Below are 22,560 nucleotides of genomic sequence, written 5' to 3' on the forward strand. Positions count from 1 at the left end.
AAGCTCTTCTTTGGATGTTTCTGCCTTTTTTTTTCATTCTCTCTCTCGAGATGATCCCACCCTGCTTCAATAATGATGAGGTCTGTCCCTCCATCACAGCTGTTTCTAATTCTCTTTTGGCATACCTCAGTCGTTTCCTCTGGTTTCCCTTCCTTAACAATGATCAGGTATATAATTTGATGTAGATCGACACAGCTCGGGTTCATCCCTTGAGTTAAGAAAAAAAGGCTCCTTCAAGAGTTAAGTTCCTCTAAAAATGGTTCGGTACCAGGACTGGACTAAGAAAAGCTTTAAAAGACCTTCAGAAGATGGAGAAATATTGATGAAGAGCACTTTGAAAGATTACAACATAGTCTGACTGGTTGGTAGTTAACATGAAGAAATGGAGGATGGTAAAGAGTTTAAGTTTAAGCAGAAACAAAGATGCTACAACCTGTTTGAAAAATCAGATTTTTGTACCGAACTTTACTTGCATTAAAAGTTCACAACGGTACAGATGTAAACATCTGATTCTGCCACAGTTTTTCATGTTAAATTTTTAGATGTGAAGATCGCTTAGAGCTTTGTGTTCATTGTTCGTCTTATGTTTGAAGACAATATTTCTCTCCTCCTTTTCTAATGTTTTCAACTCTAAAAGAAAAATGGGTGATAAACAGATCTGCTGTCAAACTAGAGGCCCTGACAGCCGAGCAGACGTGTTTCTGCTTTTACTGAAGGAAAAACATTTCTCATACAGGTTTGATTTTAAAGACAGTTTTTTTTTTTTTTTTGGTGCCAGAAAGTCAGAGCAGAGTGAGAGATCTTTGCTTCTGCTGTTTGCATCTTCTATACCGTGTTCCTCTGAGCTGAAGACTGGAGTCAATGAAGCAGACAAACACAACAACGATCACCAATCTTTATATCTGTCAATCAGACCTGAATTATTTCTACATTTCCACATGAAAAACAGATGCAGTCAGTCAGTAACAGTTCTGGGTCCATGTCCAGCCAGTTTTAGACATTTATCAGATCAAAGCAGCTTTCATCATTTACGGAGGCTGTTACCTCACCTCACATTTTACGATGTCAGAAACCTGAATGTTTTCATTTCTCAACCTCAGAAGAAACCAAAAACATGACGTGAAACTGATTTCAGAGGTTAAACCCTGCTTTTATTCTTAATTATTGACATAATAATCATGGTTTAAATGTTAATTATATATTATGAAAGCTTATGTGTCTTGAATCGGTTTCTGATCACCTCAACTTCTGAGGCAATTCATTAAGTTTATTTTGACTTGTTAGCTGATGACTGTCTTATGGACTCACCGTCATTTGATCTATTTTTGTCCAGATATTGCTGTAAATGTCCATGTGTAAACTGCTCCCACTCATGCAGCCCAGAGTGCAGCAACTTTACTGATGATTACTGCGTGCACTCATTGATGCTTTTTGGAGCTGATTAATAATCAGGAATTCTGCAGAATCATGCGACACAGGACTGCCTGATCAGCTGACTTTTTAAAACTTTAAATAATCTATTAATCCAAAAAATTAAAAAGAAAAATCTAGTTTTAATTACCTGGAATTGCTGTTTTTTGCTGTTTAACCTGCAAACACCTGTGTTTTTCATGGTGACAGATATGTTGATCTTAAAGGGTCCGTGGTGTGTTTGCTGCTGAAGATGATTTTGTTGATGATGCTCAGGGGAACAAAAGAACTGAACGACTGGGTCCTGATGTTCAAGCCTGATTTTTGTTTTAATTTAAAGCCATCAAACCTCAGATGTTCTTTCTGTTTTTTATATTTCCTCGTTTCTTCAGTTCACATAATTTAAATAATAAACTAATATTTTTCACTGTAAGATGTTGTCATTACATTTTCTTGTTTTTTTTTTTCTTTTTCTTTTTTCTCAATAATTGAAAATTTACAGTTAATTGAAAATCTGAACCAGTTTCTGGGTTGTACAGTAATCAGATCAAGAAAAAACCTCCATCAGCTTTTATTTTCAGGCATGACGTTCTTCCCAGAGGAGATTTAACATGTGTCCCTTTGCTCTGGGATTGTTTCTCTTTGTAAACAAGTCTTTAAAACTTGATTAATGATGCGTTCAATGTTCCTTGGAAATGGGAAGTCCAGGTCAAAATAAGCAAAAACTGATTTTATAGGGAACATGTTTCTAATTAAATACCAGGCATCAACTTCTCATGGACGTTTTTATTTTTTGAATTTGAAATTCAAAATTTAGAGTTTCCAATTTTCTTGAAGTGCAACAAAATAATGAAACATTATAAGGAAGCGAGACACAGACTGAGAAACAGACAAATGCTGCTCCTAAGTCCACGAACCCGAGGTACTGACAGGTTCCTGTGAAGACTTATCCATGAAGGATAGCTTCCCAGTTCCAAACACCTTTTCCAGGAGTTGCATGTGGTGAGGAGTGTGGAAAAAGATCTCAAGCATTGTTTTATGCAAGACTTTATGGAGAGGAGGATCAATTTATTTCCCTCCTTTATGTTCTGAGACTTTAAGGATACCAAGACTCGATGGTATTTCAGGCACTACATGCAGGTCTACGACAGCGATGTCGTCAGTTTGCAGACCAATAAGACAGAAATGACTGATTAACGCCTCCATACAAGTTGATGAAGAGCTCTGAGTTTTATGTAAAGTCCACTTTCCATTGGTGTGGTGGGTTGGTGTGATGGCTTTGTGAACATCATCGCTAGCTGGTGACAAAACATCTGCAGCCCAGAGAAGCACAATTATAGAATGTAAAAACAGCAGAAATACAGAAATACACCAACACACACCTGTACTGGGTGTTAAGGCCTTACTGCAGAAATTAACAGATTTTCACACTATGGTACCTCCAAAAGATGGACGTCTTTCATCCTGTCTCTTCTCTAGGCTTTCATTCTGATTTTAATGCTAGGTCCACAGCACCAATTTCCACCAATTCTATGAAGGCATTTCATGTATTTGCACGTGTACCAAGCCATGATTTTTTCTCAGAACAGGTACATTCTTTCTTTAAGCAGGTGTTTGGTTTGCTACGGTTAATCCAGCAGCTGTGATTGTTATGTAAATCCAAATTAAGATAAAACGGCAGAGAAGGAAAACACTAAAAAAAAAGGAATAAAAAGGTTATGTTAAATGTAAAGTTACTGCATGAGTGTGCAGTGACATCTGCTATCTGTTTATAAACTGATGTTTGGATAAACACAGATTCATCTGCTTCTGTGCATAAAGTTAAAAGAAACATTCATTTATATGTAAACTTCTCTGACTGCAGTAGAATAGTCAAAGTAAAACCAGCTTGGGAAGGTGAGCTAGGATTATCTCTGGACAATAATTGATGCTTTCTGGTAAACAGTTAAAGGTATTATCATTTATCTCATTTGTAGGAACAACATTGATTTTCTTTCTGGAAATTTCCATCTGAAAATTCACTGACTTTGTGACATAATGTCAAAAGTCACAAGGTTGGGAATATAAATCATGCTTGTAAAGGGCACCTCTTTAGCTCATTGTAATTAATTTAAGGGCTTTTTTCTATATTGAATCTCCCCTCCCTTCCATTTTTTTTAGGGGTTAGGGGTGCCCAAGTCCGGTCCTTGAGATCTACTATCCTGCAACTTTTAGATGCAACCCTTCTCCAACACACCTGAATCAAATGACTGGCTCATTACCAGGCCTCTGCAGAGCTGAATGACATGCAGATGACACCTGATTCAAACGTATTGGAGAAGGGTTGGAAAAAAAACAAAAAACAAAAAACAAAAAACTAAATCATCTGTATAAAAAGTGCCATTTCCTCCATGTGAGCGTCGTCCTCTCCTCTGGTTGACCAGCGTGGCTCATCTGCTGCTCCTGCTGAGGGAAACGCTCTTTGAGGAGCAGAGCTGTTGTCAGCATTCAGTCAGGAACCTCAGCGGACTAATTATCCAGCAGCTGAAGCGTCAGGTGGCAGACTGTCAGACAGGAAACCACCTACAGTCGCTCATCATTCCCACTCATAGCAACTCCTTCACACTGAAGCTGCAGAAGAATCTACATTGCAAACTAGAAGTGACATCCAGCAGCTTCTCGCACTGCGCTGCAGACATCCTGTCAGAAGAACTCTGGATGCAAAGTGGTAGAAATATGTAGAAGCTTCGAAGTGAAAATGTGCTGTGTGGCATCAGACGGATGTTTTTTACTGTGGAAGAAAACTTCTGAGAGTGATGAAAACCTTGGAGGATATTTACTTTCAGTGTCAGGGTTATCACAACATCTGATTTCCCTGTTATCAGATTTCACTTCAATTAAACTTTATTTGTATATCATTATATGACAAAGTTATGTGAAGGAACCTTTAACCTCTCTAGAGGACTTGACCTCCACAAACATGGACATCAGAGTTTTGGTAACATTTTACAGTAAAGACAGAAATGAGCTGAGTTACTCAGTAACTAATGATGAATGACTCATTTTCATCAATGATTACCTAATCATTGCATTTCTGTGAAATTTAATGACTAGTTTGTGGTTTGTTATCCATCCATCCATTTTCTGCCACTTATCCAGAGTCGGGTCGCGGGGGCAGCTGCCTAAGCAGGGAAACCCAGACTTCCCTCTCCCCGGCCACATTCACCAGCTCATCCAGAGGGATCCCGAGGCGTTCCCAGGCCAGCCGAGAGATGTAGTCCATCCAGCGCGTCCTAGGTCTTCCCCAGGGCCTCTTTCCGGTGGGACGTGCCCGGAACACCTCACCAGGGAGGCATCCAGGAGGCATCGTAACCAGATGGCCGAGCCACCTCATCTGGCTCCTCTCGATGTGGATGAGCAACGGCTCTACTCTGAGCCCCTCCTGGATCACCAAGCTTCTCACCCTATCTCTAAGGGAGAGCCCGGCCACCCTATGGAGAAAACTCATTTCGGCCGCTTATACTCGGAATCTTGTTCTTTCGGTCACTACCCACAGCTCGCGACCATAGGTGAGGGTAGGAACGTAGATCGACCGGTAAATTGAGAGCTTTGCCTTTCGGCTCAGCTCCTTCTTCACCATGACAGACCGATGCAGAGTCCGCATCACTGCAGACGCCACACCGATCTGCCTGTCGATCTCCCGCTCCATCCTCCCCTCACTCGTGAACAAGACCCCGAGATACGTGAACTCCTCCACTTGGGGCAGGACCCTATTGCAGACCCGGAGAAAGCACTCCACCCTTTTCCGGCTGAGGACCATGGTCTCAGACTTGAAGGTGCTGATTCCCATCCCAGCTGCTTCACACTTGGCTGCGAATTGCTCCAGTGAGAGCTGAAGATCACGGCCCGATGAAGCCAACAGAACCACATCATCCGCAAAGATAGAGACCCAATCCTGAGGCCACCGAACTGGATCCCCTCAACACCTCGGCTGCGCCTACAAATTCTGTCCATAAAAGTTATGAACAGAATCGGTGACAAAGGGCAGCCTTGGCGGAGTCCAACTCGCTCTGGAAACGATTCTGATTTACTGCCGTCAATGCGGACCAAGCTCTGACACCGGTCATACAGGGACTGGACAGCTCGTACAAGCGAGTCCGGCACTCCATACTCCTGGAGTTCCCCCCATAGGAGTCCCCGGGGAACACGGTCGAATGCCTTCTCCAAGTCCACAAAACACATGTAGATTGGTTGGGCAAACTCCCATGCCCCCTCAAAGACCCTGAAGAGGGTGTAGAGCTGGTCCACTGTTCCACGACCGGGACCAAAACCACACTGCTCCTCCTCAATCCGAGGTTCGACTATCCGACGGACCCTCCTCTCCAGGTTTGGTCATGATGATCAGTTAATACATGATTGAGTCAGTGTTCACTGCTAATTAACCATTAAATCAATTAATTCATTATCAAATGGGTAATGACTGATTAATGATTATTTAATAATAAAATAATTATGAAATGAGTGATGGATGAACCGCAAGCAATGTAATGATTAACCATAAATAGATTAAGATGCTCATCATAACTCACAACACCAGACCATGTAGTTAATATAGAAGAGTTACCAAAGAAGAACACACAACAATTTACTTTATCAATTAATGACTTCTTAATAAATATCTGGTGGTAAACACATTTTACTATTCGCTTAAACCTTAGTTACTAATCTTAACCAGTATTTAATCTCTACCTTACCATTAGTAAAGGATGTTGTGTCCCCTAAAGTAATGGGAAAACTCACACAAAGAGATTAACTAATGGTAAGGTAATTAGTTAATCATTAATTACCAATTGATCCCTGATTTATTCCTCATTAATTGCTGATTTAACTGAGATTATTTTGACCTACACCATCTAGAAGCTGTGAGATTCTAATCCTGCTTTCTGTCTGTTCACCTGATGCTGATATTCATCACATATTGTTCCTTCTGTGTTTAGAAGGAAGCAGCTTCACAGCTTTAAATTCATCCTGCTGACTTTTTACCTTTTAGTTAGTAAATCCTGAACATTTCATCCTTCTTTGTCAAAAATAAGTGATTTTATATAAACTAAGAAATATTTTAATTGTTGCTGTTTAAAGACAAAACTGCAACTGAATGTGTTTATGTATTTAGTGCAGAGGTCTGCAGCCTTTTAAAATCCAAAAAGCCACTTTTCCCTCAGACAGCTAAATAAAACTCCTTTAGAGACGCAGATGTTACCAGACCTTTCGAAAAAAGATGACTTATAATGTTTTATAAATATCTACTATAGGAAATATGTTGTCATTCTTAAAGAACCACATTTTTATTTCTATTTTTATGTTTGAAAATACAGAAATTTTTTTTACAAAAATTGGATAGACAGACTTTCTTCTATGAGATGTAGATATTTATGGAAAATAATGAAAAAGAAAAAAAAAGTCAATAATTTCCAACCTAATGAAAAGAAAAATAACTAAAAGAAATGTAACAGTACTTTTAGTGTCATTATGTGGATTAAAGTCAAAGCAATTATTAAAAAAAATACTGCAAAATTGCTAAAAACCTGCATTTGTTATTATATCTTTATTTAAAAACATTGGTTAGTTCTTTAGCGTGTTTAGCCGTGTATTAAGAGCCATTGTGGAAGGTCCAGAGGGCCACTTGCGGCTCCGGAGCCACAGGTTGAACACCCCTGATTTAGTGTTTGTAAACCAACATTTACTGCATTTTCTTCATGTAGCAGCAGAGGAAAGGGACATTTTGTGGATTATATATATATATATATATATATATATATATATATATATATATATATATATATATATAATGTTTATGTGATTTTGCATTTTTTAATTTAAATCTGTAGAATGTGTTGTAGGGTTGATTCTGCATCTTGTCTCCGATCTTTCAAGTAGCTCATTGCTTCACTTAGATGAATTTGAAAAATTCAGTGTGCTGTGGAAAAAGCCTGTAAATGCTCAATTCTGCAAATGTCCACCTGGTGTCACTGTGACACAAGTCAACACTTCCTGGCAGCTGCACAGCTGTGCTTGAACATTAAATTTAGCATTAATCACACTGCATTTATAAAATATTACACACACAGATATGTGAGCTGCAGCACCACTGGCACTCACTGTTACTAACTGAGAGTTTAAAATCCTGCATTTGTCTGCAGCAGTCTGTATATCTTTAGCTCCTGTGTGCTGATTATTATTCAGAAATTCAGTAAAGGGGAGATGTGTTTTACCTGGGTTCACCTCCTCTCTGAACAGTGACCTGAATATTCAGCAGGTTGCTCAGGAGGAGTCCCAGCCTCCCGGGGAAGCTTTTTTGTCAGCGGTAAATGTAGAAAATGTTTTCACAGCTCTGAGCTGCAGCCTGAATTTATCACATCTACATGAAGGCGTGTCAGCAGCTGTACATCGCTGACAGGTGTCACAAAGCTCCTAAGACACATCGTGACCTGCAAAATTGCTCTGCATCTCCACCATTCCCACATTCTGTTGATGTAAACACTGCCTGCACTTCCAAGTCTGGATTTCTCCACTACTGCATCTGGATTTATATTCATTCCACAGTTTGTTCCAACAGGACTGGTGCCTTTCTTCTGTTGCACACCACCACCGTGACCTCTCACGAGGGAAGCCAACCCAACAGGAGCAGTTGCATGCTCACATTGATGGCTGCCTGTTTATGGCACAAAGATGAAGCTGAGTGTGGACAGACAGATTAGTTCCTCAGCGTCTGAAAGTCATTTCCAAGAAGTTTGGGAGGTGTTCTGGCTTCACAAGCTGCAGCTGCATCTTGATACAGTATTTGTAGAAAAGACATTGGTGGAAGCAGCTGAGGGAACCAAATCACACCGATCGTCAGAGCTGATTCTCTCCAGGCTCAAACTGGACATATGTTGACCATTTGGTTTTTTTATGCTCCATTTCCGCTCTGAAATTATCTGATTCATTAAACCTGATCATGTCCTGATACATAAAACCTTCGAATGAGAACTGGGTGTACTTTCTTTTTTATAACTTCATCTTAAGAAAAAGTTATCAATTTGCAATAAAATGTGAAGGTTAAACTCTCTAATAGTATTAGTTTCTTAAAAGCCTAGGGGAACTAAAGGTTCACCTTTTCAAAGAATCCCCAGGTTACTTTCTTCCAACTGCCACCTCCTCTTCAACGTCAGTCTCGGGCTAATCTGCAGAGCTGTCATCATCATCAAAACTCTCCAGTTTGAAATGAAATTGTGCTCTGAACTAAACCTGGAAGCATCTGGGACTCCATCATGTTACTCAGATTCAACAAACAACATCAATAACCCAGAATAAACAAAAACAAAGGTGAATTTGACAGACAGCTTCAGATGAGGCCTCATAATTAAATTGACAAGAGATGCTGGTTCACTTCCATCACACACTTCTCTGCATGATAGTTAAAGCTCAGTTTGTTATTCTGCACCTGATGATGATGATAATTATCATATAATTCTTTCTGCTGCTGATGATGATAAGGCCACTTCCTTCTAACAACACAATCTAAACCCACAGTCATAAAACCATCTACCACACTTCCACTGGCTTTGGCTAATTCCCAGACAGCCAACCAGCTTCACTCCTTTGTACATATTTGATGGTATTTTAGACTGCCATAATCCTCTCTTCTGCTTCTGTTTTCCTTTCTGTCAGTCACACAAATTCATTCATGCACTTCTTAACTGATGGTGTTCAACAGATGTTCCTTCATATATAATCCATCTACTTCCACAACCAGTCTGTAAACTGCATTGTGTGTGATTCTTTAATCCCTCAAGAAAAATCAGAGGTTCGTGTGCAGCTTCGTCTGTATTTGTGTGATAATGGTGTAAACCTTCTTGTTTTATGAAAGTCCACATTATGTATGTATATTATTAACGTATGTCTGTATGTATGTATGTGTGTGTGTATATATATATGTATGTATGTATATATATATATATATACATAAATAAGTATGTATATATGTTTGTATTTATCGCTATGTAAGAATGCATATATGTATGTATGTTTGTATGTATGCTGGTGTGCATATATATATATATATATATATATATCCCCTGGATCCCTCCGGATGAGCTGGTGAATGTGGCCGGGGAGAGGGAAGTCTGGGTTTCCCTACTAAGGCAGTTGCCCCCATGACCTGACTCCGGATAAGCAGCAGAAAATGGATGGATGGATGGATGTATGAAAGTATATATGTGTGTATATGCATATTGATATTTGTGTATGCATTTATTTTATGTATATATCTACGTAGGTATGTATGTATTTATGTATGTATGTATGTATGTATGTATTTATGTATGTATGTATGTATGTATGCATTTGTGTATGTGTTTATGTTTGCATTTATCTATGTTCATAAGAATGTATAAACATATGTATGCATGTATTTATATATGCACAAATGTATGTATGTACGTATGTATGTATGCATGTATGTATGTATGTATGTATGTATATATGTATGTATGTATGCATTTATGTATGTGTTTATGTTTACATTTATCTATGTTCATAAGAATGTATAAACATATGTATGCATGTATTTGTATATGCACAAATGTATGTATGTATGTATGTATGTATGTATGTATATGTATATGTACATGTTTGTATGTATGTATGCATTTATGTTTGTATGTATGTATGTATGTATGCATATATGTATGTAAGTTTGTAACTATGCATATATGTATGTATTTATGTATGTATGTATGTATGTATGCATACATTTTTGTATATATGTGTGTATATATATATGAATGAATGCAAGAATGTTGGTACGCATGTACGTGTTTATGTATGCATTTATCTATATTTGTATGAATGTATAAGTAAGGGATAATGCCCGATGAGTTGTCCATTATCATAAATTAATGGACGACGCGGAGGCGTGAACCGACCGACGCGAAGGAAAGAAAGAAGGAAAGAAAAAAAAAAGTTAAATTATTAATGCATTAATCTTGTTTGTTACCGTAAAAATCGTAAGTTTTTCACAAGAAGCGGTTGAGATGACTATTTCGTTGTGACACATTGCCAAGGTAACCGGCTCTGACACAGAATCTGCAGTTCGGTCGGTTGCAGTTATGTTACGTCACACAAACATTTCAGAGGGTGGGTGCAGTTCTTACAGTTTGTGTGTGTCCAGAGGATGATGCGACATTTTGTTTCAAACAGTGAAAGTCCACAGATAGTTTCCTAAATCGTTTTTATTGCAAGAAATATTATCCACCATTCACTCTGATCATTAAATGTGTATCAAGCAAGTAAGTCTATCCGAAATCGTTTTTATAACATTATCCATCATTCACTCTGTATCAAGTATGTAAGTAAGGTAATCAAGAGAAAGATAGGCAACGACCTATTTAAAATTAAACGCAACATTGCCGTTGCTCGTGACATTTCACAAAGATATTGGCATGTCCATAGTGACGTTTGAAAGACGGAGATTTAACATTTGTGAACTCTGACCACTGCTGCTTGGGACGTTGCAATACTACAATACCGTCTGAAAACATTAGATATTTAGGCATAAACATTTCCCCCAGGTTATCAGAATTAACAAAGCTAAATTATGTCCAGCTACTTAAAGCAATAGAAGATTATCTCTCACGGTGGAGGCGCTTACCCATATCACTCATGGGGAGGGTTGCCAGAGTTAAAATGATGGTTCTATCTAAAGTAAACTACCTGTTTTCAATGATACCCACTAAACCATCCTCCAGCTGGTTTAAGTCACTGGACTCACATATATCTAAATTTTTATGGAAAAACAAGCCATCACGTATCAGTCTAAAAACTTTACAACAGACTAAAGATAGAGGCGGATTGGAGCTACCCAACTTTAATCACTTTTTCTTAGCTAACAAGCTGCAGTATATCTCCAAATGGCTTAAACCTAGCAGTCTGGATGAACCATGGTTAGATGTAGAGCAAGCATTATGTGAGGATCTGGTTATCTACACCCCTCTGGAACAACCCTGATATCCTACAAAACAAAAAACTTATCAATTTCACTCAATGGAAAAATAAAGGAATAAAACAGTTAGAACATATAAGAGAAAATAGAAACTTCTTCTCATTTAATATTCTCACTTCCCAATATGGAATCAGTAGCAAAATTTTTTTAGAATATCACCAGCTTAAATCAGTTATATTTAAAAAATATCCCAATAATCAATTAAACTTACAGCTACCTATTAGGGTGGCAGAATTCATGAATTTCAATGCTCCAAAGCTATTATCAAAAACATATTGACTATTATCTAAACTAGAAGACTCAATCTGTCTTCCAACTTCAAAATGGGAGGCTGACTTATCCAGTAACTTTAATAAAGATGAATGGTCACAAATATGTTTAAACATATGTTTAAACATGGTTTGCTGCCATGGTGTGTGTTGGTGCATGCCCTGGTGGCTGTTTGCCACCCTGGGACCCAGGGTTTCGCCTGGGGGCAGGAGGGGTGTAGGGGTTTGAAGGGGGGCTGAGAGGGATTCGGGGGATTATAGGGGGAGGTGATGGGGTGTGGGACAGGGATGTCTCGGGGCAGCTGCGTTGATGTCCTGATGTCCGGTCAGCTGCATCTGGGTGGGAGGTGACCCGAGTGACGGAGCTGGAGCAATACACCAGGCTGAATTACGTGATCATTACGGGGCTACGGATGAAGTCGCGTTCATACGCTAGGCATTGAGCGGTACCGGCGGAGAAGAGCCGAACGAGAATGATGTCAAATCAACCGAGGAGCAATTGGCGGCGTTCCTGGAGGCCAAAAGGAAAGAGCTTGACTACAACAACATCAAGGCATGTCATCCATTGCCCAAGAAAAGCGCAACAGATAAACCAGCCATAATTCTGAGATTCATAAACAGGAAGCACAAGGTTGCACTTCTGAGGCAGGGAAGAAAGCTAAAAGGATCAGATGTCTTGATGAATGACCATCTTACTAAACAAAATGCTGAAATTGCATGAAAGGCACGCCAATTGAAAAAAGCAGGAGAAAATATTGAGCACATGGACAACAAATTGCAAAATCTTTATCAAGTTGAATGGGCCACAAGAGAAAATTTTGGTTATCAGAAAGTTGGAGGAGTTGCAAAAATATCAGTGAACGACATGGTCTGGCCTTGAGGTAAACATCTACACACAAACATGATGCACACTTATAAAGCTGACTTATCCAACACTTTTGAGATTTCAACCGAAAGGATTAATGACTACCATGACTGTCAAATGAGGACTTTTAAAGTCACTGACTATAATGAACATGAGTTGGAACAGAACATAGACCCTGATATTAATTTTTTTCATAGTATTCAGGATGATTGTTGTTGTTATAATGAAGACGACTTCAGTAAGAACATTAAAACATCAAATAAGCTAGCAATTATCCATTTTAATGCCGGAAGGCTCTACGCTAACTTTCACAATATTAAGGACTATTTACAGACATTCTCAGAGCCGTTTAGCATCATAACTTTTACAGAATCTTGGATTAAATCTGAAAAAGGAATGGACTTTGATCTGGAGGGTTACAAATTTATGAACATTAACAGGAACAATAAGGCGGGCGGAGGTGTAGCACTCTTCGTGGACAAAAACTTAAACTATAATCTTGTGAAAAATATGACATTTGTTATTGATAATGTGTTAGAATGCTTAACCATTGAAATTTGTAATAAAAAGAAAAAAAAATTGTAAGCCTTATATACAGAGCACCAGGAACAAACACAGACTCCTTCAGAGAATGGATGGAGGATACATTCTCCAACATGAAGAACAAGACTGTTTTCATATGTGGTGATTTCAGCATTGATCTATTAAATCCTCATAAATACAGAAGATTTTTAAATACAATGTATAGTATGTGTTTGTTCCCAAAGATTACTAGACCCACAAGAATTACTGCCGCCTGTGCCACTCTGATTGATAATATTTATACTAATATAATTGAAAGCAAAACAATAAGTGGTATACTTATCAATGATATCATTGATCATTTACCTGTTTTTATTAACTATGACTATAATTATAAGTAAAAAAAAAAAAACAACTACACATAGGACACACAAAAGAATAAGAACAGAGGACTTAAATTTAAGGAGGAATTATTGACACAGAACTGGGAAGCAATTTTTGAAGAAAATAATGTGGATGATGCTTATGAGTTATTTTTGGAAGTGTTTATAAGATTATATGACAAACATTGTCCAATCAATGAATACACTAAGAAACTGAAACACAGTAACTGCGCATGGATAACAAAAGGATTACAAAATGCCTGTAAAAAGAAGAATTTATAAAGATTACATATAATGTAGAAGTAAAAAGAAAGAAAACAGGTATAAAAAGTAAAAAAATAAGTTAACTCATATTATAAGGATCAGCAAAACAGAGTATTACAGAAAGATACTTGAGGGTAATAAAATAATATTAAAGGTACATGGGGCATTTTAAATAGTATTACCAGAAACAATTCAAAACATACTGACATACCAGAGTACTTTATTCATAAGGAGAAGGTGGTGTCTGACAGATGTGATAGGGCTGACAAATTATTTAATTTTTTTGTCAATGTTGGACCGGACATTGCAAAACAAATTTCTCAACAAGGAATAATAGAAGACAATTTGAATTAATATATAGAAATGGTAACTCAATGTTTTTAAATCCTGTAGAGGATAATGAGATATTGGAAATTGTTAAAAATTGTAAAAACAAGACATCAACGGATTGTATGATATAAAAGTTTTCAAAGAGGTTATTGAAGGGATTACAAAACCATTAAAATATATTTTTAATCTATCATTTCTAACTGGTTCTTTTCCTAATTTAATGAAAATAGCAAAGGTCATATCATTGTACAAAAAATAAATAAATAAATAAATAAAACGGGAAGCAAAACCTATTATACCAACTATCAACCTGTCTCCCTACTAGGGCTGGGCAATTAATCAAATTTTAATCGCAATTATGATCTGGGTTTTCAACGATCATAAAAATGAAATGGTCCGATTATTTTTTGTCCTTTGATTTGTGCTGTTTTCAAATCGAGCGCAGCTGTCATTGCAGTGCTTTGCTGCAGACTCCTCCCACTGCTGCAGACTCCTCCCACTGCTGCAGACTCCTCCCACAGCCCCGACCGCTTTACTTTCATTCAGAACGAGTTGCAGACACCTGGACACACGGCAGGCGGCGTCGCTTTTTCTCCATCATTTTCTATGTAAACTTGTGCGAGGAAGCGAAAATCGCTGCCCTCCTCCAGCCAAGCGACAGGCGACAGTCGTGCATGTAAAATGTTGCGTTCGTGCACGCAGACGTGCACACGGGGGCTTGCGACGCAACACAAAAAAGTAGAAAAATGTTCAATTTTTGTGAGTCGCAGCTAAATAATCCACCAGCTCCCAGAGTCACAGAGAGACAAACGTTATAAACAGAACTTTTTTCTCAATTAACACAGTGAACAATCCGGGATTTAAGAAACTCATCAACACTTTGGACAAACGGTATCACTGCCATCTCAACACCATTTTAGAGGACTTTCTCTTTCTTCCCTGTATGATGAGTGTAGTGAGGGTGTGTGAAAGACATGGTGACAGTCCGATGTTTCGCCACTGCTACGGACCTGTGGTAAAGCCGCACCAGAGCCTTATAGAAATGTTGCGCTACATTTTATTGACGTGGATTTCAACGTGAAAACGAAATGTCTCCAGACTATTTTTTTCCAGATCACACCAGACGGAACGTAGCTGCTCGTCTGAGACAAACAATAGCTATGGGGACCTGGTGGAAAGAAACTAGTCGGCATCACCACAGTAAACACTTCAAATGCCCCCCCCCCCCCAACCTCTTATCTATAATTGTGTTAAATAATCGAGATCTCAGGTTTAGTACTAAAATGGATAAAAAGCTACTTAAATGATAGCAATATGTTACGCTGGGTGATGTTTGTTCTTCTAAATTGGACATAGTTTGTGTAGTACCGCAAGGGTCGGTCTTAGGACCAAAATTGTTTATTTTGTTTATTAACGATATTTGTTCTGTATCACAAGTAATGGAGATGGTGTTGTTTGCGGATGACACTAACATTTTTTGTTCTGGGAAAAATTAAATGAATTGTTAAATTTAGTTAGAAAATAAATGGAAAAAATTAAAATATGGCTTGACAGAAATATATTGGCATTAAACTTTGATAAAACAAAAATCATGGTGTTTGGAAATTATAAAAAAGAACAGATTCAACTACAAATTAATAGAGTCCAAATAGAATTGGTTCATGAAAATAATTTTTAAGGAGTTATAATAGATGATAAACTAAGTTGGAAACCATATATTAAACATATTTAAAATTAGATATCTAGAGGTATTATAATATTAAATAAAGTAAAGCATGTACTGCATTATAAATCACTTCAATTGTTATATTGTTCTATAATCTTACCATACTTTAGTCACTGTGCTGAGATTTGGGGCAATAACTACTTAACTTCAACAAAACCACTCATTGTTCTCCAGAAAAGGGCCATTCGTGTTATACATAAAGCTGGTTATTGTGATCATATTCACTCACTCACTTTCTTAAATCACCATTATTAAAACTTAAAGACATTGTTAATTATTTAGCTGCACAAATCATGTATAAAGAAAGTAAAAATTTGTTGCCTAAAAATATACAAATTTTTTTCGGGAATAGAGAGGGAGGGTATCCTCTAAGCGGACAGTATAAATTAAAATAAATAAAACGCGCACCAGAAGGAAACAGGTATGCATCTCATTCTGTGGGGTGGGGTATGATTGTGGATGTGGCGGGGTTCTTCGCCAACCAATAAAAGAGGCAAGTTGTACTTCCATTTGTGGTGGATTTTATTGTGCTCATGGCTCCCAGACTGTGCTCAACAGTGCAAAAAATGTCCAAAAACTCCAGTGAAAATTATATTCACATATTTACAAAAAATTTGTCTCTCTTTAGACCCGCCAAAAAATATTCCAATATTCTATCTCCAATCGATCCTTCCAGTTGCCAGCAATGCAACTCAATGAATGACCCTGTGCACTTCTCAGGCTTCCCTTTAAATACTCTACGCCCCTCCCCTTATGTTCAATAACGCTTAATTTCTACAAATAAATCACTTTAAGTTTTAAGTTTCCACAAAATAAAATAATTACAAAAATAACACAAATTCTACACATTCATTTAGAATATTCAATTCATCACAGTAGCAGAAATACCAAAGTAATAAATGCTTTTTAAAATAAAAATGTTTGGCGCAAACCGGAGTGATCGCATGATCATGACGTCACTTCCGCATGTCGGCCAGGCTGGCTTCTTAACAGTGGATTGGCTATTGCCTCGGTTTTGACCAAAGCCACAGCAGAGACAGGAAGAAGATGACAAGTAACCAACAAACGCCATATAATCAGTAAGCCTAGCATAATATTAAGTGTGCACCCTTAATAAGTCGCTACGTGAGGCAGATTCTATTCCTGTGTGGTTTACTGTTATAACATGGCTGTCGGGCATGAGTTTGTCCCCGCGGGACTGACCAGGCGAGTATGTGTGTGTGTGTGTGTGTGTGTGGACTCAATGACAGTGACGAGACAGCTTCATCACATCATCCCTCTCCTCTCCAAGGTTGACAGTGTTTGGCAATCGTGACAGATAGTCTGCTACAACATTGGATTTTCCAGATCGATGGCGGATGTGGAACTTGAAAGGTTGTAGTGAGAGGTACCAACGTGTAAGTTGGCTATTATTGTCCTTCATTGAACTAATCCAGGTAAGAGCACGATAATCAGTCTCTAGATCAAATTCTCTTCCCAATAGATAATAGCGCAGACTTTCTAATGTCCGAACAAAAGTTCCAATCTTTATTTTGAAGACGCTGGAATCCGCTACAGTTGTGATCGCCTCCTTCAACTTCCCAACCAGCTGTTGAGGAACACGGTACGGACGTTGTCTGATGGGTCAGTTGTCTTTTAACCGGATGACACGTTGAGTGACTGAGGTTCTGCCTGGCTTCGCTCCAACAGGGACGGTGCCTCCTGGAACACCTGCAGAATGTCTGATGATCGGTCATGTGGGAGATGGGAAAGCACTGGTGTTGCAGTCTGGGTTAAAGTGTCCCAACCTGGGTTTTCCTTCTCCAACTGTTCCTCTCTCACCACTAGGCCCACTATCACCACCTGATTCTGAGGTTTTTTCCACCTCTTTAGTAGGTTGACATGGTAAGTCTGTTTCGGCTTCTTCTTATCAGGGTGATGGACTTCATATGTCACAGGGCCCATTTTCCGGGTAATGGTGTACAGTCCTTGGCACTTTGAAAACAATTTACTGTTGGAGGAAGGAAGGAGTAGAAGCACCTTCTGACCTGGTTTGAAGTCCTGCTGTCGTGCCTGCTGGTTGTACTATGTCTTCTGTGCCCATTGTGCCTCTTGTAAGTTAATTTCTGCCTCTGCTTTATATTCTGCCAAACATTCTCTCATCTCCAGGATGAACTGCACCACCCCTCTCTCTTCTGTGTTGCTAGCAGGACCTTACCAGCTTTTGCTGAGTAGATCCAGGGGTCCCTGGACGTCCCAGCTGTACAGGAGTTGAAACGGTGAGAAACGGGTGGATGCTTGAGGAACCTCACGATAGGCAAAGAGGAGAAAAGGAGAGAGAAGAACCCTGCCACAATGGAATCATATGAATGATGAAATTAAACAGAGCCCAACAATTAAACAGTTCAAACTTAAGTCTAGAGCTTACATTTTCAATGAATATAAAGATTGTGTAACAGAAAACTAATTGGTATATAATGTTCTGTATTATGTGCAATAATAGTGTTTATATTGTACAATATTGGACATATGATGATTTTGTTGTATCAAAGTGAGCAGGAAGGAAGCTAAATTAATTGTTTGGAGCAAAGGGGGTGGGATTCAATAAGTTTTTTGTAACTTCTTCCCACTCCTTTTTGAACAGTATTTTGTTTTGTATTTTTTTTCGTTTGTTGAAATCATTCTTCTAATGTTCAAAATAAAATGAAAAAATGAAAATGTATTTGTATATGCATGTACATATCTATATGTGTAGACAGAGAAGTCTGAGATGGAGAGGAGGAGAAGATACAGAGAAGCTCTTCTTTTCCATTTTGACACTTTAAACTCTTTTTTCAGGGTTAATGCTTTTTTTTAAGCTTTTAGCTGTGCCACTATATATATACATATATATATATATATATATATATATATATATATGTATATATATTATTATTTCTTTTATTACAAAATTCAACTGCTGTCTTATTTGGCTTCAATAACGATTTTATATTGTAGAGAATTGAAAACAAAGGAATAAGAAAAATTGTCAACATTATTTTATGGTAGTTAACAGTATAACTAGCTAGAACTAGCCATGTACTGGATGATTTCAGTAGTTTGATAGTTATTGTGACCATTTATACATTTAATTTGCCATCACAATGGTTGTGTAGCAGCAAATGTAAAAATGATTTAGTCTTTTTTTAGCTTTTTTCTCAGTCAGCAAATCTCTGTTATTGCAATTTGGCTCCAAGAGGCTGAATGCTTTTGTCTAGAAATCAGAGCAGAACTCAAAACAATGTTTTCTAAACTCTGTTAACATCTTTTTCATCTTTAAGTCACAGTAAAATACAAACTGAGTATAACTTTGTTGATTGCCAGAGCAACTGTGATATTAAAAACTTTCTGACCAGTTAGCAGAAAACACAACTACATCACTTTCAGTTGTAATTTCTACTGTACTGCTAACAAAGCTGAAATACTGAAAACTTTAGACCATTTATTCCACATTGCGGTATGACAGTTCCTTGCAGTTATAAAGAAAAAACAGTTTTTGAAATGATGCATACATTTAATTGAAGACATATATAAATGTTCAGATTATTTTTTTCAGCCCTCCCAGTCCAATGGGTTCAGGTCCAGACTGACAGAACTACTTACTTCTTCTTCAGGGTTGGGTTGTTATTCCAAGATAGGGTTGCAAGACGGCAGGAGCGTCCATGAGACGAGACACATAGCACACCATGGACAGGCAATGTCTCACAGTCTGCACCATTCTCGTAGTCTGTGAGCAGTTGTCCCAGTTTCATGCTTTGGTTTCAGCCTGATATCAGCTGTTGTGTGTTTTTTACATCAGATGAATTCAGTTGAGCACAAGTCTTAAAATAAATTTTAGGGCCTGAATTCATAAAGGTCATCATTTATTCACCTTGTTGTTCTCTGGTTCTGATCCAGCAACAAATACAGTCAAAACATTTTTTTGTTCGGTCACTTCCTATAAACAGTTCAATCTGTTTCTGCTGCGACTTCACACAAGCAGCAAATTAAAGGCAGGAGGACACATGTTCAGCTCTGTTTAGAGCAGCAAATCCACCCATTTAAACACCACGAAGGCTTGTTATGACTGCAGCGTTGCCTTCATTTCCCAGCAGGCAGACTGACAGGAGCAACTTTAAACTGAAAGAAATGGACTGACAGGGTGTAATGTGTCTATAAGCCTCCTTAAACGCTCAGCCCCTATTCAGGCGGAGCAACCCGGAGCCATTCAGTACTGGATGGCATGTTGGGTTATTTTTTAATTGAAAAGCCATCTTACATACATTAGATAGCTTTAGATCCCTGTCCTGTAAGTGTGAGATCTAGATGGGGATGAAGAATGAGGACAAAAGAATGAATAAATACAGTCTGATCATCACTGTTACAGATTTTCTGGTCCATTTGGATCAGATGTGTTTATGGACTTTATGAATGTTTCTGTTTTATAGTTCATATAATTTTCTGGATAGTTTATATTTCTTTCTTCTGCCTCTTTGAGAATATTTATGATGCTTTTATTGATAGCTTAATCTTTTGGCAAACATTTAGCATTTCTGTGCAGATTTTTTGCATCTGTGCAATATTTAGCATTTTTGGGAATATTTCGCATTTCTTTTGGGGGGTTTGTCTCAGTCATTATTTAGTTTTGGATGCTTTCTATCCTTACAAAAAATTTCCATGTTGCATGTTGATCGTTTAGGATTTCGTGTCGCTTTGTTTTCTTTCTGCAGTTCTTTGGTGTCTTTGTTGCTGTTTTGGCAGTCAACTTCTGAACAATCACTGCAGGTTTTTGTCTGATTTTGTTCAATTTAGCTGTTTTATCTTTGAAAAAAACTGAAAATGTTTGATTTTTTTCATCAAATAAAAAAGTTCTCTCTTTATAACAGCGTGTATCTGCATGATGTCTGATCTCTGTGCTAAACTGACCGTGATAGCAATGACAGCAATGTCCAAGGCTTCATGTATTCTTTAGTATTCCGTATAAAGATTTCATTTTTCTATATATAATTTTTGCTATCTTAAAATAACAACCAGCAGTTTTGACAAGCACAAAGTTCACTCCTCTTAAATCAATAAAACAATCAATAAGAGCAGCAGACACTAATGATGCACAGATTTAATGCCAGATAAATATAATTTAAAATAAATCATTGTATTATTATGTATTACTATTTTCAACCTTTAAAAGCCATTTTTTTGTTTTGCTATTTCTGATCTGGTATTTCATGTAAACCAGCCTGTAGCAGCTGGAGCTTTTAATCCCAGTCAGCATCAGGTGTGACGTTTCCAGCCTCAGCTGTCAGATTCTGAGGCTAAAATGATGTAAAATTAATGTAACAAGAGATATAGCACCATAAAGTCTTACAGAAGAATTTATTACTAACAGAACTTTGTAGAAATAACACACAGATCAACAGTGACCAAACCTTTTCTCATCTGTACATCATTCTCTCAAATCTTTTTACCTGCTATCCTCACTAAACCAACTCCAGCTAAACTGCTTTGTGGCGCCACTATGCATCAGAAACATCTTCTTGGCTTTATTCCAGCCATAGAGGGGCATTATTTTTCTTATTTTCAGACATACATAGAACTTTCTGCTCACTGGTTGATCTTTGGCTGCTCCTGATTGGACATTACCATAAATCTATGCTCTCTGACTGGTGGAAAGTTTGACAGGAATTGGCTTCATCATCACTTCCAGGTCTAAATACAGGTCACGTTACAACATAGTAGTAATAGTGACTGTGCTGTAAACCTGGATGGGATATAAATGTCTGGAAAACTTCTGTAGATTACGTAAATGGTAAGCTATCCATCACAGTTCACCCCGCAGAGCTACACACTACCATTCATGAGACACTGATGACAATATAAGCGATAGCACTTGGGGGCATCAGAGGTTTAGTGGAGTTTTAAAGTTTAAGTGATTCTGGCTCTAAAGGAACATTTTTGATCAGCAGTAGTAATGGGCTACAGAGGACACAGAGAAAGTCTTATATTTTTGCATTACCTTGCAAAAGATGGCAGCAATCATGTTTTAGTCAGGGGACAACACTTTTATGTATTGTGCTGCATTTTTGCTACATTTAATGGTTTAAGTCTTAATAATAAACCACACTGAACTGTTAAATGTGTAAATAGTTTTACTACGATGTTGCTAAGAGAGTTCTTTTCTTTAGCCAGAAATTATGATGAAACCACTTCCTGTCTTCTACAAAGTTCTGTTAGTAATAAATCTGCCTTCTTCTGGTCGGCCTTTATGCAGCTATATCTATTGATACATTCATTTTAGCCTCAGAATCTGACAGCTGAGGCTGGACATCATGTCTGATGCTGACTGGGATTTAATGGACTGAACTCTAAAAATAGAAACAAAATGTCTTGAAGTTTTAAAGGTGAAAGCAGCTGTTTATCAGACTAAAGAAGAAATGTGGGACAGGTCACATGAAAAGGACCTCCGACTTCAGTCTTACAACCATACAGATAAAGTGAACCATTGTTATCAGCATGGTTGTTTCAGAAAATCTTTCGAGGTTTTGGTAAAACGATGTGTGGAGGCCTCGTCCTGTACTCATAAACATTTTACTCAAAGCAAACTCCAAACTCTTGTTTTTTATTGTCTTTTATTCAGAGTTCTTCAGGGTCTTTCCACTGACTTGTGTTCTTGTACTCTGTCTCATTTTCACTTGTTTAGTTTAATTTCAAACTTGGCTTGTTTGTCTGATGGCCCCCAGGGACACCATTGTCCTGTGCTCTGTTCGAACGGAAGT

The 22,560-nt window shown here is 37.9% G+C and overlaps 1 long non-coding RNA gene across 1 annotated transcript; it reads right to left on the bottom strand.

Annotated features, from left to right (window-relative positions):
• Positions 1-1,281: 1,281 nt before the first annotated feature.
• LOC121654553 lies at positions 1,282-21,925 on the bottom strand. Its single transcript, XR_006012973.1, has 3 exons — positions 21,914-21,925; positions 6,456-6,463; positions 1,282-1,360 (listed from the first exon to the last, which is right to left on the bottom strand). It is a non-coding gene; the product is annotated as an uncharacterized LOC121654553 (long non-coding RNA).
• Positions 21,926-22,560: the final 635 nt, after the last annotated feature.

Source organism: Melanotaenia boesemani, chromosome 15 (genome assembly GCF_017639745.1).
Source record: "Melanotaenia boesemani isolate fMelBoe1 chromosome 15, fMelBoe1.pri, whole genome shotgun sequence".
Lineage (NCBI taxonomy): Eukaryota > Metazoa > Chordata > Actinopteri > Atheriniformes > Melanotaeniidae > Melanotaenia > Melanotaenia boesemani.